The following is a 12,918-nucleotide window of genomic DNA, read 5'->3' as shown; positions in this document are numbered from 1 at the left end:
CCGTCGTTTACACGACATGTACTCGACAACCTTCAAGCGGAAGCCCAACGAGGGTGTCGGCCACGACCTACCTAAACACTCAAGTCTCTAGTCTGGGTTTATCGCCTATTCAGGTTCCATCCGCAGGGAGTCCGGCCGAGGTTTCCACATACGGCCCCGAACGATGTGTGCAGGGTTCCCGAGACACCAAACGAGCGCCCGGTACACTGTGGCATGTGCCTACCGCATCACAGCCCACACCTCCGGTCAGCGCTGCCCATGGCCTCCAGCATACTACAAACACCAGAAACTACTTGTAACTCCGGGACAGTGGACAAGGGTGATTAAGAAGTCGAGAGGGTCCATTGGTTTCGGGACCAGTGCGTGGTAGTATCTGTTTCATGGATCACAAACACAGAACTCAGTTCTTGAGGACGGCTTCAATGAGACAACCCACCATGTACTCCTACATGGCCTCTCACCGCTACCTTTACCAAATCGTGTTTACACATAGTAGGACATGTTCACACACCTATGATTCATCCCCGATGAATCAGACATGACTCAACTCTAAGCAGTAGCAGGCATGACAAACAAGCATGAATGAGTAGGCACAGCAGGGCTCAAACAATTCCTACTCATGCTAGTGAGTTTCATCTATTTACTGTGGCAATGACAGGTCATGCAAAGGATAAAGGGGTTCAGCTACCGCAGCAAGTAACAGATGAATCGTTGTTGTCCTAATGTAGTAAAAGAGAGCAGGAGTGAGAGAGTAGGATTGTATCGGAATAAACAAGGGGGTTTTGCTTGCCTGACGGAGTGGTACTGGAAAACTGCCCTTCAGTTGGATACTCGTGAATATCCTCAGAGGCAGAACCTAGCACGAGGAACACATCGAAACACAATCACCACATGATAATATGCAACAATATGATGCATGCAATGACATGGCAAAAATGAGTGTGTTTGGGCTAGTGCAACTTAGGACAGAATAGTTTGAGCACATTTGAATCAAGGATTCAAATGCTAGCTCATCATAGGAGGTCATATAAGTGTATTTTCTTGTTTCACCTAAACAGCAAGGTTAAAGTGTTCTGACATGCATGAAACTAGTACACATGGAAAGATTGGATTTTTCTGATCAAATTTCATATATAAAACTTTGCATTTGGAGTTACAAATCAATTTCTATGAATTTTTGTAGTTTGTACCATTTTCTGGAATTTCCTGTATAAGAATAATTCCAGTAACTGAATTAATGTGTCAGCATTGCGTCAGGGTGACGTCATCAGTCAACGGAGCTGGTCCAGGTCAAACTGACTAGTGGTTCCCGCGTGTCAGGGTAATTAGCCTAGCTAATTTTTAGTTAGCACTAAAGCTAATTTAGTTAGCAGACGGCCCCACCTGTCATGGACTCAGGAGTAGTCAACCTGGGCCCACATGGAGTCAACCAGGGTCAAGCGCGGTTAAACTCGCTGGCGTTTAGCCGCCAGTGAGGCCAGACGCGGCGGTGGGAGTGCGGTTTCGGGCTCCGAAGACCAAAACCACGGTGAGCACGTCTACGTGATGCGGGGAGCGAGCCGCATCGTTTGGTGGCAGAGGTGGAGCTCGGGGTGGCTGGGAACGTCGCCGGTGATGACCTTGGCGGTCGCCGGAGTTCGGCCGAGGTCGAACACGGCGCTAGGGAGCACGGCGAGGCGCGTGGGGTGGTGTTTTGGGCTCCTCCAAGTGCGGTGAGGGCGGTGGTGTGCTCGGAATCGAGCCAACGTGGCTGTGGCCACGGCGGTGACGTGCGGTGGCGGCTGCGAGTGCGGCCGAGCTCGGTGCGGTCGATGCAGGGCTCGAGAGGGATAGAGAGGTGCAGCAGCTCACGGTGATCATGTAGGAGCAGACGGCATGGTCGGGGACGAGCTGATGCGGCGGCGATGGCGAAGGGGATCTGCGGTGGTGCTCGGTGAAGTCGAGCTCAAAGAGGACGAAGTAGGGCGCGCGAGCGCTCGTGGCTCGCGCTGATTGAAGGAGACGACAACGACGAAGCTGTTTGACTCGGTGGCATGGCGCGGGGACGATGGAGGACGCGAGAACTACGGTGGCGCGGGTGGAGCGTCGGCCATGGTGCAGGAGAGCGAGGGAGAGAGGCAGGGGGGCGAGTGAGGTGTCCACGGGGTCGGGGGCGACGACGTGGAGCTCACCCAGGTGTCCAGGGGAGCGGGCGGCAAGCAGGTGGCGCTGTGGCGAGCTCGTGCTCGCCGGCATCACCTCTGTGCCTGCCTGGCGAGGATGAAGCAACTGGTTGGCATGGGCCAGCACAGTGTTGGGCCTGCCAGGTGGGCTGCGACCAGGTAAGTTCCCTCCTTCTCTTTTATTTCCTGTTTTCTATTTTTCTGTAACTGTGTGGCTTTATTAAAAATACTTAGGCATCTTTAAAAATCCTGAAAATAATCAGGGGCTTTTTTTAGATTATTTCCAACAGCCCACACTTATTTTCAGAATTATTCGGGCATTTAAAATATTTTATAGCATTTATATGCCCAAATGCAATTAGTAATGATTTAATCCAACGACCTTATGTGTCCTAGAAAAATGTGAACCCATTTTGTCAGAGGTTCTAACCCAAAACAAAAAGGATAGACTTTTTAGAAGGGCATTTCAGGTTCATTGAAAATAATTTTAGTAAACCCTAGTTGTTTTCAGGGGGGGTGCTGGGGGTTTTGTCATCCGCATTTCAAGTTTTCTAGAAAAGTAAACATGATGCAACACTCTACTGCATGAACCAGCTAGGATGTGACAAATGCAAACTACCCCGCAGGATTAGCGCGACCAACTATTTCTTGTCATCGATCTCTCGGGAAATGACTATAGCACGGACAGCGGCATGGGAATCGATCTCTGGGGCGATGTCCACAGGACTGACCGTGACATCGGAATCGATCTCTGGGGCGATGTCCACAGAATGGACAGCGGCATCGGAATAGATTTCTGGGGCGATGCCAACAGGACAGACCGCGACATCGAAAACGATCTCTGGGGCGTTGTCCACAGGACGGGCCGCGACATCGGAATCATCAAGGACGTCCACCGGCACCTGCACAACCCTAACATATTAGCAAGCACATTGCAAATAATCAAAAACCACAACTATGGTAATAAGCCATTATTTTTTACCTTGTGCAGCTCACCGGGGGATCTCATCCCTCCGGGGGCCATCTCCTTGTCCTTGATGGGGGCCATCACCTTGCCAGGGGAATACTGCTTCCCAACGGCGACTATCTCCTCAATCTCGGCCTTGAGCCTCGCATAGGTGGCCATCAGAGTTTATGGGGTAGGCACGGCGGGGCCCTTGCTGCTCTTCCAACTTTCTTTGAGGAGTTCGTCCGCCAACATCGTCAACTCTTTGGCCAGTGCTTGTTTCTTGGAGTTCTCCATCTCCATGGGTTGGCCCGCCAACTTGGTCAACTCGTTGGTCGGTGCTTGCTTCCTGGAGGTCGCTGCCTCCAGTGGGTTGTCCGCCGGCAACTCTTTGCCTAGTGCACTAGGATCCATCAATGAACTAACAAACAAAAAGCAATCAAAAGGAAACCACAACCGCAATGGAAACAGGAAAAGAATAGGCTGTGAGAATCGGTCGGTGCTTCGCAAAAAGAAGATTCTTGGAATGAAAATATAGCAGCATAACTGATTCGCCCACCTTTCCTTCGTTGGTACAGAAGAAAAATGGCAGAAGTGAGTAGCCTGGAGTGAGGTTTTCTTCAAGAAAGGGAAGAAAGGGCTTCAACGAGCGTTCCAGTGAAATGATGGTTGCTTCGTCCAGTCCAACTTGGAGGCCACTTTACCACTGCTGATAAAGGTGTGGGTTTTGTGATATGACGGGTCATGACGGCCACACTGGAGTGACAGGTGAGTCTCGACTGTAGCACCTCGCTGTGATTTGGTGGATGGCACGCGGGCCCGGATGCTTTGATGTCCCGCATGTAGATAGAGCGGCTAGTCATATAGGAGTGCTCAATATTGTGCACCACGACCAAGGCGGAGAGGAAAATGAGAGAACTACATAATTAATGCATGATTTTAATTAGGGTCGTTTTGTAAAGTACGAGAAACATTCCTCCAATCGCAAAATGCCTTGGTTCATGAGATTTGAGATTTGATCCCTATAGACCGGAAGGGAGGGAGTACTGCATGCTGTGTAGTCTTGTCACTTGTTAAAATCTCCAGAAAGGCAAATACTCCTTTCCGGTTTACAGGGCTATACTACTCCCTCCATCTAGATGTGTAAGTCATCTTACGACCAAATAATCCCAAAACACTTAGGCGCGGTGCATTAACTTCTACCTTGTTTCTTGTTTCTTGACATATCAACCAATAATAGATGAGAGGTGTGCATGCTTTTAATTACTTGAGGCTACCAAACACGACATGAAGTGGCTAGTTCATTGCATGCAATGCTATTAATTAGCAAATAAACATTGGTGACCCCAGGAGGAAACGGTGCTAAGCGCGTGGACCTATGCGGAATGAGTATCAAACAATGGATGATGGAGTTTAATTGTTAAACAATTCAATGAGGGAAGCTTAACTACAAATTCAATGACTTACTCACCTAGACGGAGGGAGTAGCAAGTACTAGTACTACTACAATAGTGGGCTCAAATAGAAATTTTGTCTCATGCAAGAGCCTGGCTACTATATGCATGCTCCAAGGCACCGCACCACGCGAGCGTTCGCAACTGCCACGTTCGGGTTGCGCTTGGCTCTTCGCCTCTTCGAGAAGACAAACAATGATGTTACTCCTACTTCTACATTATCGAATCCACCGCTGCATATCCGTCCACCTCCTGCGGGAGGGATAGCGTGTAGCGAGAGCTTCTACTTACTGCTCCTGCCTTTGCGTCTATGATAGGTGGGCCCAACAGGTGGTTGGCCCTCCTGTCATGCAGCCAAAGGCAGGTGCAGTTAAGGCACCAGAGCTTAGTCCATGAGGCAGAGGGTGTTGTAGTAATCAAACTTCTCGGTCTTGTACGAGTTGACGCGACACATCAAAGCACTGCACTTGATATAAGTCTTTTTACACATTTCAAATGGACTACAACATACGGATGTATGTACACATATTCTTCTTTGTATGTAGTCACTTGTTGCAATCTCTAAAAAGACTTATATTTGGAAACGGAGGGAGTACAACGCATGCATGCATGTCATGACTTTCCTTTTGATACTTGCATGTGTTGATTTGATGCACCTTGCCAAATTTTGACTATAAATTTAACTAACCAAATTTTCATGCATGTCACAAAAAATTACGGGGCTGTTTGTGTTGTGACTATGTTTGTCTTATGTTGCCACATTATTTTCCCCACACTTGCCACACTTGCCTAACTTGAGTTGCTCAAATTGTTAGACACACATTGGCTTGCCTAAGGGAATCTTGCCACAAATTTTTGTGTCTATGACATGTGGGGTTCACTGCTAATAAAAAGGTTCTTGTCTTAGTTGTGGCTAATAAAAAAGACTTATATTTAGGAACGGAGGGACTACAAAATATAAATAATAATACATGTTGGTGCAACCCACGTTTTCACTAATTTTAGCTGTGGGCTTGTTCACAATTTTTACGAGGGGGTGGTTGTTCATTTAATGGATGGACTTCTACCAGACTTGAACAATACAAAGTGCGACCTGGCACACCGTAACACCACTTGGAACAAGCGGGTAGCTATCTCAAAAAACAGTCAACAACTAAATAAACCGCGACCTGGCATGTACTCCCTCCGTTCCTAAATGTAAGTCTTTTTAGAGATTTCACTACAAACTACATACGGATGTATATAGACATATTTTAGAGTGTAGATTCACTCATTTTGCTCCGTATGTAGTTCATAGTGGAAGCTCTAAAAAGACTTACATTTAGGAACGGAGGGAGTAGTACACAATTTTAAACAATTGTTTTGATGGAGTGAAAAAGGAAAACTACCCCACTACATATATATAGGCCGGAGCCTCGGTGCTTGCTTGCTAGGGTTGCTCTATTCACACACTCTCATCCTCTCCAGATGTAAACAAGATAGGGGTGGTAACACTGTATTTCTCCCTTAAAAAACACTATCTTTCTATCCTCACCGCTGGTTACAGATCCAGACGTATCCCCCTCCGCCGGTGAAGGGGAGGAGGGACAACGTTTAGGCCGTCATCGACAGCGAGGGCGGAGACCCACTGCCGGTCGCACCATTATCTCTGGCCGAGCGCCGGCGCAGGAGGTCCTGCGATCCCTTCGTCGTTGCCTGTGGGCGGATCCGGCCTCCCGCCGCCCACCTGTCCACATCCCGACGACCTTCAGGTTTATCTTCGTTCGAAACCGCCTTAGCTCTACTTCCCTAGTTTGCTACGTCGCTGCATGTGCATCATTTTCTACCTCTCAGCCCCTCTTGATCGGATGGTCCAATGTCACCTATTTTTTTCTTCTATTGTTAGAGGTAAAGCTACTTCATCGAGTCAAATCTTGTACTCCCTCTGTCCGGAAATACTTGTCATTGAAATGGATGTATCTAGATGTATTTTAGTTCTAGACACATCCATTTTGATGACAAGTAATTCCGGACAGAGGGAGTACTTCATTCAAACAAGAAATAAAGTTCGGGTGGGGGAATTTAGTATGTACATCAGACTTGGTACAAACAGGAAGGAAAGGGGGTGAAAGTAGTACAGACTGGTCATCCAACTGGTCTCTTGGTCGAAAAGGGAAATATAGGGGTAACATTGTACATAGTGGTATGACCAGGACTAGATTTGTTATCCACACATAGGAGTAGGTGGCTAGAGTGAACAAAAATGGGACCAACCCAGATATGTTTCTTGGATGTTTGTTTCTCGGGGCAACAAACTATGAATCACCACTTTATGCCCCTGTTTACGTACATGGTGCTGGACTGCTGGTGCACCCACTGTCCCATGCCCTTATACCTAATATTTAGTTGTTCTTAATCTAATGTCCCTGGTAAAAATGAAGCCATGCCACTGTTATAAGCCATGACAATTTTAGCCAAATGTTTTTGCCTGTAAATGTTTGAGACTCTAATTGTTTCCTTTGTACCTTTTTGTGCAAACAGGGATATCCAATTCACCTGGTTGCTGTTGTGACCTTTTGGTGCACTGCAGAAAACTCTTCTTAAAGAAGTGACTTTTGTGTTGTTTAACTGGAATGTCAGAATGGAACAGTTGGTTCATTTCGGTGGAACTGCACAAAGGGAGATCTGTGTTCCAATCCTCATCATCCATATTGGTGCCATAACCTTCCTTTAGGTAAGATTGATATTTAATGCACGTGTCCATCTCTATTTTCTGACTGCCATGAGAAAATAATGCTATTTTTTACTAGTACGCTTGTACTCTCCCACTGACAAAACCAATTCTGAAATAGAAGGCCAATCATGTACTTGGTTTCACCAACTGGTGAGGAGAAAGAGAAACAGAGCATGAAGAGGAGGAGGAAGAAGAATAAACAGTGCCAAGGCGATCTTGCTGAAGCTAGAGGCCTCAGTCGAGGCCATTCAAGGGCTCCGACAATGACTACCTTACATGTGAGACGATCCTCCAGGGAGCCCTTCCACTTCTGCCGTCTCACTTAATTGCAGCCTAATTTTCCTGTCGGAGTTAAACAAATCTTTAGTAGGACCCTATGCTGAATCATGTACATGTGTATGTTTGTCTATGGAGGTGAATCATGTGGTGGAGCAGGGAGGGAATATTATTAGTGGCTTGGCATAATAGTGATATTGTTTTGCATGCCAATTTATTGCCATTGGTTCAATGAGGCAATGTTTTGCATATTGTCCATCATGAATTTGATTCTACTGTTAGAGTAATATGCTAATGTCTTTCTATCCTTTCTCACTAAGATAATGAAGGTTTCACCTTGTTCCTACTTGTGCAAACAGGGATCATGTTGTTCCAATCATACATTTTAGTGGAACTACACAAGACAATACAATGAACTGTATCCCAGCCAGTGCTTTAACTCTACTGGAAGTTCTTGATAATCTTTCGATATAATCTCACTGGTAAACAAGAGTGATTTCAACCATACATTTGAAGTGCACAAAAATATATACTATTGAGTGATTCCAGTGAGTGCCTTATCATCTCTTATGGGACTACATGAATAAGCTTTTTTTCTCAGGTTGGTATGGGCCTAAGGCCTTCATCCATATTAGTTTGTTGTCATCTCTATTTGTATCGTTCTACTGTCATGAGAAACTCCTTTATCTTTGCACGTTAAAGTTTTGCAACCTATGATAAATGGCAATGCTTTGAGTGTTGAGCTAATTAGCACTGATTAAATAAACTAATACCTCTCTTTAAGCAAGACTACTATGTTGCTAACTTTACCCATTAAGATAATGAGGGTGCTTCTATTTGTTAGTGTATGTTTCATCAACTAGTCCCACTATTACAGTAATCTCACTCTCTCAATATATGTGCCAACAAGGATGCTCAATTTTGGTGGAACTGCACAAAAACTTTGGGTTCTTCATTGCCTCGATAGCTTCCATCCTTTCCTGTCAGTTGCTAATCTCGGCTTGCTTTCTTCCATTGCTGTCAGTCACTTCGCTTATCTCGGCTTCCAGTCAAAGGAAAATAGTAATTGATATGCTAGCTCACACAGGTTGGTACTGGTCTTTATCCTGATTATTGTGCTTGTCATGTATTGGTAATTTGGTATTGTGCTACTATTTGCTGATTTTATAAAGGAGTAACTTGGAGCTTGAACTCACAGGCAAATCATTGCATTGGGTGATTTCAGTAGAACTGCACAAAATGATCAAATGGACAGATACTTATGCTGCTACTATGTACTCCAAAGTTCACCCAGACAAACATCGATGTTGACAAGAAGTGCCTATATTCATTCGAGTATCAACCGGCGTCAACCAGTTGTCAAACTCTAAGTATTAGGAGAGTGAACACCAAAAAATTGCTTGGCGCATAGCCCAGAAGAACACAGTCCAGTCTTTGGTCCCAACTTGTGCCTTTTGGTTATTGGCAGATATGGTAGCAAACTGTATGGCATGGAGTCTAAAGATTCCAAAAAAGTTGGTTGACGCATATATTCATCTGGCACTTAATCAGTCTGCATGCCAGGGATGCTCCATGTCAGTTGAACTGAACAAAAAATTTGGGTAGTTCATTTTCTCAACCGCCTCCTTTCTCGTCTGCAATGTAGAATTTTGGCGAGCTACAGGACCAAGATGAGCCAGTAAACTAGTTGGATGAAAGTAGTGGCCAAGTTGCTCAAACCTCACTCGACACGAGGTCACTATTTGAGGATAAACCTAAAAGAAAAGTTCAGATTGTCTGTGCTGCCTCTTATATACTCAAAAGTTTACTCGTACAAGAATTAATTTTAGCAAGAAGTACCTCCGACTGAACATCATTTACCAGTCTGTACCCTAGGTAATTAAAGTTCATCCATGGATCATATTGGCTGTGATCTCAATCATTTGGATGCATAAACATACTAAACATGTGTATATCTGAATCTTTTTGTGAATTATGTATGAATATTGTCGTGTGATCTATCAATCATTTGGATGCATAGATATGCTAAACTTGTGTATATATGAATCTTTTGAGTTGTTGATAGTGAATGTTGGCTATGAATATGAACGTGTCCTGTGAACCTGAGTTTGATACGAATGTTTACCTTTTTTGTTGTATTTGTGTGTGAACTTGTTAGTATGCCTACTGTGGGGTATGGGACGTGTGGGTGTATATGGCACACCTTCTTCCCGAGAAGAATTGCACCTGCTTTGTTAGGGTAGCAACGGCGTATCAGCTCTTTTTAATCTTTTTTTTACTCTGTCTTCCCCTCTCACTAAAAAAAAGACACATCGGTGACATTTTGGGCCGAACGAATTTTTTTTCTCTCATACATATGACACTTCTATGACGATAACTGTGACAAAACCCGATATCATCATAGATGTGGTGGGCTCCTACTTCTATGACAAAAAATCATGACAAAAAATGGGCTTTTCGTCCTGGGCGGGCCGGAGACGCAGGTGCATGACATTCTTTGAGCCGTCCATGACGGAAAAAACCGTGGTAGAAGTAAGGGGGAGGAAAATTTCAGGGAGTTGCCGGTCATGGTGGGAGGTCGGGGGCCGAGCGATGCGTGTTTCTCTCGTACACGTACGCGCGTGTGTGCGAGGCGTTGGCTCTAACTGAACACGAGCGAGGCGTTGGGCTCTAACTGAACCCGAGCGATTGCACTGTAGGCTACGCGTTACTGAACCCGAGCGATTGATCGATGGCTGTTAACTGAACCCGATCGAGCGATTCCTTCGCTACTGCTGCTAACTGAAGCCGATCGATGCTGCCTCTGGGATGAACAGTGAGCGTTGCGGGGGGGGGGGTGGATGAACAGTGAGCGGTGGCGTTGCCTCTGGATGAACAGGACCCCGTGGTGTGGAGGGCTGGATGAATAGTAGACGGTGGAGGGGTGGCCGTGGAGGGGTGGTTGAACAGGACCCTGTGGTGTGGAGGCACTACAACAAGAACCCCCCTATAGCAATGCATAGTTTGCAACACTTTGATAATGCGTTGGAAACCTATCATAGCTACAACGCAAATATACGTTGGAAGGACATCCGTTGCTTCTGTACGGACAATAACGAATACCATGTGTTGTAGGTATGCGTAACTATGTGTTAACGGACGGGAGGAACTCATAATCAGATCGTCTTCCCATCTAGAATTCTGACTCATGGGCCCCAAAATAATTAATGCTTTCTGTTTATTTAGTTATATTTTTTTCTTTTCCAATAAGCCACTCTATAATAATAATGTATAAGAACCAAGTAAAAAAATGTATAAGAACCGAATACCCAGAATTGCCTGAGTCTGAATCTCCCTTGCGTGAGAATACGCTGCCGCCGAGCAATCCCACCTCCCGCCGTCGCCCCAAGCACCGAAGATCCACCTCAATATCGACGCGTCGTCCCCTGAAAGTGCAACTATCCCTAGGTGGTTTTGGTAATTCATAACAACATATAGCTCATTGAGCTAATGCTATTCCAAGACTATTATTTTAGGAAAGCTCAATGAATGGCGTGGCATGGATGATGAAAGTGGATCCCTCAAAATACTAAGGACAAAGGATTGGCTCAAGCTCAAAAGCTCAAGACTCTTCATTTTATATTTTAGTGATCCAAGATCACATTGAGTCTATAGGAAAAGCCAATACTATCAAGGAGGGATGAGGTGTTGCTTAATGAGACTCTTGCTTCATGTGCTTTGTGATATGCTCCAAAACCCTCAACTACTTTCCCACATCCACAAATGACCTAACCCAAAGCCAAAATCGGTCACACCGATTCTTCCAATCCGGCGCCACCGATTCCAAAAGTCATAGCCACTGCCACAAACCCTAAGCAAATCAGTCTTACCGATAGGGATCTCGGTCTCACCGAGATGGGATTGTAATCTCTCTGTTTCCCTTCGTAACGTTTCAGTCTAACCGAAGTGAGCGATCGGTCCCACTGAGATTGCAATGTAAACTCTCTGTTTCCTTTTTGTAACATTTTGGTCTCACCGAAAAGAGCAAATCGTTCACACCGAGTTTACCTGACCAACTCTCTGGAAAGCTTATTACCAAAATCGGTTTCACCGAGTTTGTGTAATCAGTCTTACCGAGACTACGTTATGCCCTAACCCTAACCAAATCAGTCTCACCGAGATGCATGTCAGTCCCACCGAAAATCACTAACGGTCACTAGGTTTACTAAATCGGTCCGACCGAGTCTGTTGAATCGGTCCCACCGAGTTTGGTAAATTGTGTGTAATGGTTGGATTTTGAGTGGAGGCTATATATACCCCTCCACCTCCTCTTCATTCATGGAGAGAGCCATCAGAACGAACCTACACTTGCAACTTACCATTTCTGAGAGAGAACCACCTACTCATGTGTTGAGGCCAAGATATTCCATTCCTACCATATGAATCTTGATCTCTAGCCTTCCCCAAGTTGCTTTCCACTCAAATCTTCTTTCCACCAGATCCAAAACCTATGAGAGAGAGTTGAGTGTTGGGGAGACTATCATTTGAAGCACAAGAGCAAGGAGTTCATCATCAATGCACCATTTGTTACTTCTTGGAGAGTGGTGTCTCCTAGATTGGCTAGGTGTCACTTGGGAGCCTCCGACAAGATTGTGGAGTTGAACCAAGGAATTTGTAAGGGCACGGAGATCGCCTACTTCATGAAGATCTACCGCTAGTGAGGCAAGTCCTTCAGATGAAGGGAGCAGAAGCACTCCTAGCAATTTGCCTAAGGCTGCTACTAGGCAAAGGAGAAAGAGAACCTCAGACTCAGAAGATGAAGACTATAAAGCAGAAGAGGATGAGGCTACTTCCAGGAAAGTAGTGCTCAAGAAGGAATATGGTTCTGCACATAGCACAAAGCCAGGTCTGAAGAAGAAAGTGCCTGCCAAGAGGACACCAATGCCAAAGGCCAGAAAGTCCACTCAAGTACCAGCTCAGACAGAACCCAAAGAGGCACCTGAGAAGAAAGTCACTTCTTCCCAATCTCAGAAAGTTCCCACTGGAGAGACTATTAAGTTCACCATAGAATCAGAGGATGAAGGTGCTCAGGACAAGAAAAAGAAGAGTGCAAGAACCACAACTGCCAAGGTCCTTGGAAAGCCCTCTATGAGAAGAGATTCTGAAGAAGAGGAAGAGGTTGCTGCACCAGCACCTAAGGCACCCAAGCTTATGGGAGATGCAATCAGATCAGGGGCTGCAACATCTAAGCCCAAGGAAGCACCCAAAGCTGCCCCCAAGGCCAAGTCTGCACCAAAGAGGAATACCATAAATATTCCAGCTGCTGAGAAAAACAAGGCCCTAGTGCCAAATGTTGCTGAAGAAGAAGATGAAGAAGGTCAAGTCCTA

This window comes from Triticum aestivum, chromosome 1B (genome assembly GCF_018294505.1).
Source record: "Triticum aestivum cultivar Chinese Spring chromosome 1B, IWGSC CS RefSeq v2.1, whole genome shotgun sequence".
Lineage (NCBI taxonomy): Eukaryota > Viridiplantae > Streptophyta > Magnoliopsida > Poales > Poaceae > Triticum > Triticum aestivum.
Note: the sequence above shows the minus strand (reverse complement) of the source record.